General features: G+C 49.6%; 1 protein-coding gene across 5 annotated transcripts in view; it reads left to right on the forward strand.

Moving 5' to 3' along the window:
* The first annotated feature begins 1462 nt into the window (after window positions 1–1462).
* Window positions 1463–4539, forward strand: part of ZFP1 (ZFP1 zinc finger protein) — a 25053-nt gene continuing 21976 nt past the window's right edge. The window contains exon 1 of one of the 5 annotated variants that reach the window (XM_025371392.1): window positions 1463–1665. The gene's annotated coding sequence lies outside the window, so the exon portion shown is untranslated. Of the gene's footprint in view, window positions 1685–4539 lie in introns of all 5 variants that reach the window. The other 4 variants (XM_025371394.1, XM_025371393.1, XM_025371395.1 and 1 more) reach the window with 4 other exon arrangements.

Below are 4539 nucleotides of genomic sequence, written 5' to 3' on the forward strand. Positions count from 1 at the left end.
TACAACGTCTGGAATTCACAGATAACACCAGTAGTTTTGGTCAGGGGTTAATATTATTGTTATTATTATTTTAACCACCAGGGCCAGGTGGTGGTGCCAAGGTCGTCTAGCTATTTATCTTACTTTTGTTTCTTTCCAACTTTTTGCTTTCCCCCTTCTCTCCTGTCTTATAAACTAGGGAAAAGGGGAGGTGGGGGAGAAGCTGGGAAGGACAGCAGGAGAAGTGGTAGTCTCATTCCAGTTACCTGCATTTGTCAAAACCCATAGAATGTACAACAACAAGTGAATACTAACGTAAGCTATGGACTTTGGGTGCCAGTGATTTTGTTTTTTAATTTATATTTTTTGAGACAGGGTCACCCAAGCTGGAGTGCAGGGGGACAATCCTGGCTCACTGAAACCTCAGCTTCCCAGGCTTAAGTGATCCTCCCACCTCAGCCTCCCGAGTAGCTGGGACTACAGGTGCGTGCCACCATGCCCGGCTAATTTTTTTATTTTTATTTTTTGTAGAGATGAAGTTTCGCCATTTTGGCCAGGCTGGTTTCGAATTCCTGGGCTCAAGCAATCTGCTGGCCTCAGGCTCCCAAAGTGCTGGGATTACAGGTGTGAGCCACTGAGCCTGGCCAGGTGCTGATATTTAACTGTAGGTTCACCAATTGTAACAAATATACTGTTCTGGTGTGGGGTATCGACTTTGGGGAGGTTGTGTGTGCTGGGGGGACAAGGTTATGTGGGAATTCAATGTACTTTCTGCTCAAATTTTGCTGAGAACCTAAAACTGTTCTAAAAATAAAGGATAAAAGGAACTGAGAGTGAAGGGAAATGGGAAGATGGTGGTCAAGGGGTACAAAGTCTCAGTTATGCAAGACGAGTAGTTCTGGAGAGATGCACAGCTACGTGACAATAGTTGACAATATTGCATACTTGAAATTTGCTAAGATCTTAAGTGTTCTCATCAGACGAAAAAATAGTAACTATGTGAGGTGATGCACATGTTAATTAGCTTATGGTGAATATTTCACAAATGTAGATATCAAGTTATCTACATTTTATATATGTATAAATATAGAGATCTCAACAAATATATATACCTCAACAAAGTGGCCCGGGAAAAAAGCTAGTTGCAGCACATGATACCTGTATGGCCAGTTTTGTAACAACAAAAAAATCAAAGTGTGACCTTTAAGTTACACGCAGCTAATCTTTAGAAAGTGAGATTATGGATACTTTTATTTTGTACATCTATTCTAATTAAATACAGTTATAGATTATTGGTGTAATGTTTAAAAGCCAAGTTGTTGTATTTAACGGGGAGGTGGTTAATTGTAATTCGCGACCCACTCTAGGAAAAAAAGAACACAGTGCAGGCCACGAGATTTTTTGGTAGGCTCATCAGACTCTTCCTGAGAGTTCCTAAAGCCACGGCCCCGGAGACTTGTGGGAAATGTAGTCCCGAACGTGGATGGACCACCCCTCCGAGGACCCTGGGAACGGCGCGCGCCCCGGAATCTGCGCATGTGCAGTGCTGCGAGCGCGCCGGTGGCCGCCCTTCCCCCACCACCAGCCGCGAGTGGGTGACAGAGCCCCCGTCTCCGCGCGTCTTCGCCGCCCCGCGCCGTGACCCGCTGTGGCACTGGGCCACGAGTGGAGGCTGCGCCCCTCCAGGTACGAGAGGGCCTTCCAGGTAGCTCCGCGCGGCCTGGGGCCGAGGGGAAGGAGATGAGGGATGGGCTCGTGCCCGCGCAGGGTGGGAGCCCAAACTTCGGCGACTCATAGGCGGCGGTGACCCTCAAGGCGGCGTCCGGGGTTGCCTGGCGCCCTCCTCCGAGCGGGGCCGGCGGGGCAGGCCTCGCCGAACGTTCAGGGGCGGGGACGGCTGCGGGAGGGCGGCTGCGAGGCTTCGCCTTCTTCTCTTTGTCAGGAGATGCGCCTCAGACGGGCGGCGAGGGGCTCGGGCCGCGCGCGAGCGAGTCCGGAAGCTCCGGCGGGCGCGCGCGCGGGCGCGCGGGGCGAGGCCCCGGCGGGGCGTGGTGGGGGCGTGGCCTGACACACCTGGCCACGCCCCAATGCCCGGAGCCTCGCGTGTGGAGGAAGGACTGGAGCCTGGGCAGGTGCCGGTGGTGGAGAACCGTGATCCCTTTGTCAGAGGGTCTTCAGTGAGGTGTCCCACTGATACTTGCATCCACCCCGTGACTTCCAGCGTTATCATCTCCGTCGCTACCCCAGGAACACGGGAGGGTCAGAAGGGGAAAGTGATTTCCCTAAGGTCTCACAACCCAGTGGTACTTTATGTGAGCAGCAGATATTTTTTCTTTTATCTTTTGGTTTTACTCGCTGGTAGATTTTGCCATGTACACGTTTTGAATTTCTTTCGGGTGGAATTTACAGTTCTTTCCGTTTGGGGCACCGAAAGTCTTCACCACTTTGAAATACGAAAGTTTTCCCATGATTCTGGTACAGTCACGCTCTGCATAACAATGTTTCTGTCAACGAGGGACCTCATGTAAAATGGTAGTCCCATGTGATTGTAACACTCTATTTTTTTATTGTACCGTTTCTTTCTTCTTAGTTTTTTCTTTTTCTTTTCTTTTTTGAGACGGAGTCTCACTCTGTCGCCCAGGCTGGAGTGCAGTGGCGTGATCTCGGCTCACTGGAAGCTCCGCCTCCCAGGTTCAAGCAGTTCTCTGCCTCAGCCTCCCAAGTAGCTGGGATTACAGGCGTGAGCCACCGCGCCTGGCCAGAAACAATTTATTGATGTAACTGTTCCCCTAAATACTGCTTTAGCTACATCACTCAAATTTTTTTTTTTTTTTTTTTTTTGAGACGGAGTCTCGCTCTGTTGCCCAGGCTGGAGTGCAGTGGCGCGATCTCGGCTCACTGCAAGCTCCGCCTCCCGGGTTCATGCCATTCTCCTGCCTCAGCCTCCCGAGTAGCTGGGACTACAGGCGCCCACAACCACGCCCGGCTAATTTTTTGTATTTTTTTAGTAGAGACGGGGTTTCACCGTGGTCTCGATCTCCTGACCTTGTGATCCGCCCGCCTCGGCCTCCCAAAGTGCTGGGATTACAGGCGTGAGCCACCGCGCCCGGCCTCAAATTTTTATATCTTGTATTTTTATTTATTTATTTATTTTTTGAGACAGAGTCTCACTCGGTCACCCAGGATGGAGTGCAGTGGCACTCACTCAGCTCACTGAAACCTCTGCCTCCCAGGTTCAAGCAGTCCTCCTGGCTGGGATTACAGGTGCCCGCCACCACACCTGGCTGATTTTTGTATTCTTAGTAGAGACGGGATTTCACCGTGTTGGCCAGGCTGGTCTCAAACCCTTGACCTCAAGTGATTCTCCTGCCTTGGCTTCCCAAAGTGCTGGGATTACAGGTATGAACCACTGCGCCCAGCCTTTATGTTGTATTTTCATTACCATTCAATTCTAATTTTTTTAACTTCCCTTGTGACTTCATTTTTTACCCTTTAGTTATTTCGATTGTATTGCTTAATTTCCAACTCTTTGGAGATTTTCCAGATCTTTTTTTTTTTTTTTTTTTTTTTTTGAGACGGAGTCTCGCTGTGTCGCCCAGGCTGGAGTGCAGTGGCCGGATCTCAGCTCACTGCAAGCTCCGCCTCCCGGGTTTACGCTATTCTCCTGCCTCAGCCTCCCGAGTAGCTGGGACTACAGGCGCCCGCCACCTCGCCCGGCTAGTTTTTTGTATTTTTTAGTAGAGACGGGGTTTCACCGTGTCAGCCAGGATGGTCTCGATCTCCCGACCTCGTGATCCGCCCGTCTCGGCCTCCCAAAGTGCTGGGATTACAGGCTTGAGCCACCGCGCCCGGCCCAGATCTTTTTATATTATTGATTTATAGTTTAATTCTGATTTGGTCAGAATACTGTGTTACAAATTTCAGTTATTTTAAATTTGTTGTGATTTGTTTTTGTATTTTTGTCTCATTTTGTTTTAGTAAAGACAGGGTTTTGCCATGCTGGCCAGGCTAGTCTCAAACTCCTGGTCTCCAGTGATCCACTGGCCTTGGCCTCCCAAAGTGCTTTACAGGCAGAAGCCACTGCACCAGACCTGTTGTAGTTTGTTTTAAGGTCGAGGATATGATGATCTCTCTGGGTAACTGTTTCATGTGTATTTGAATAAATATTGGGCTGTTGATGGTAGACCCTTCCTTGATTGATTGATTGAGACAGGGTCCGTCTCTGTTGCCCAAGCTGGAGTGCAGTAGTTCAGTCACAACTCTGCAACCTCAAACCTTTTGCCTCAGCCTCCCGAGTAGCTAGGACTCCAGGTGTGCGCCCTGATCCTTTTGCCTCAGCCTCCCTAGTAGCTAGGACTCAAGGTAGGAGCCACCACACTTGGCTGATTTTCTGTGTTTTTTGTAGAGACGAGGTTCTGCCATGGTGCCCAGGCTGGTCTCAAACCCCTGGGCTCAAGCAGTCCACTCACCTTTGCCTCCTAAAAGTGCTGGGACTACAGGCATGAGCTACCATGCCTGACCCTCTTTTTTCATTCTTTTTTTTTTTTTTTTTTTTTTTTG

This window comes from Theropithecus gelada, chromosome 20 (assembly GCF_003255815.1).
Source record: "Theropithecus gelada isolate Dixy chromosome 20, Tgel_1.0, whole genome shotgun sequence".
Classification (NCBI taxonomy): Eukaryota; Metazoa; Chordata; class Mammalia; order Primates; family Cercopithecidae; genus Theropithecus; species Theropithecus gelada.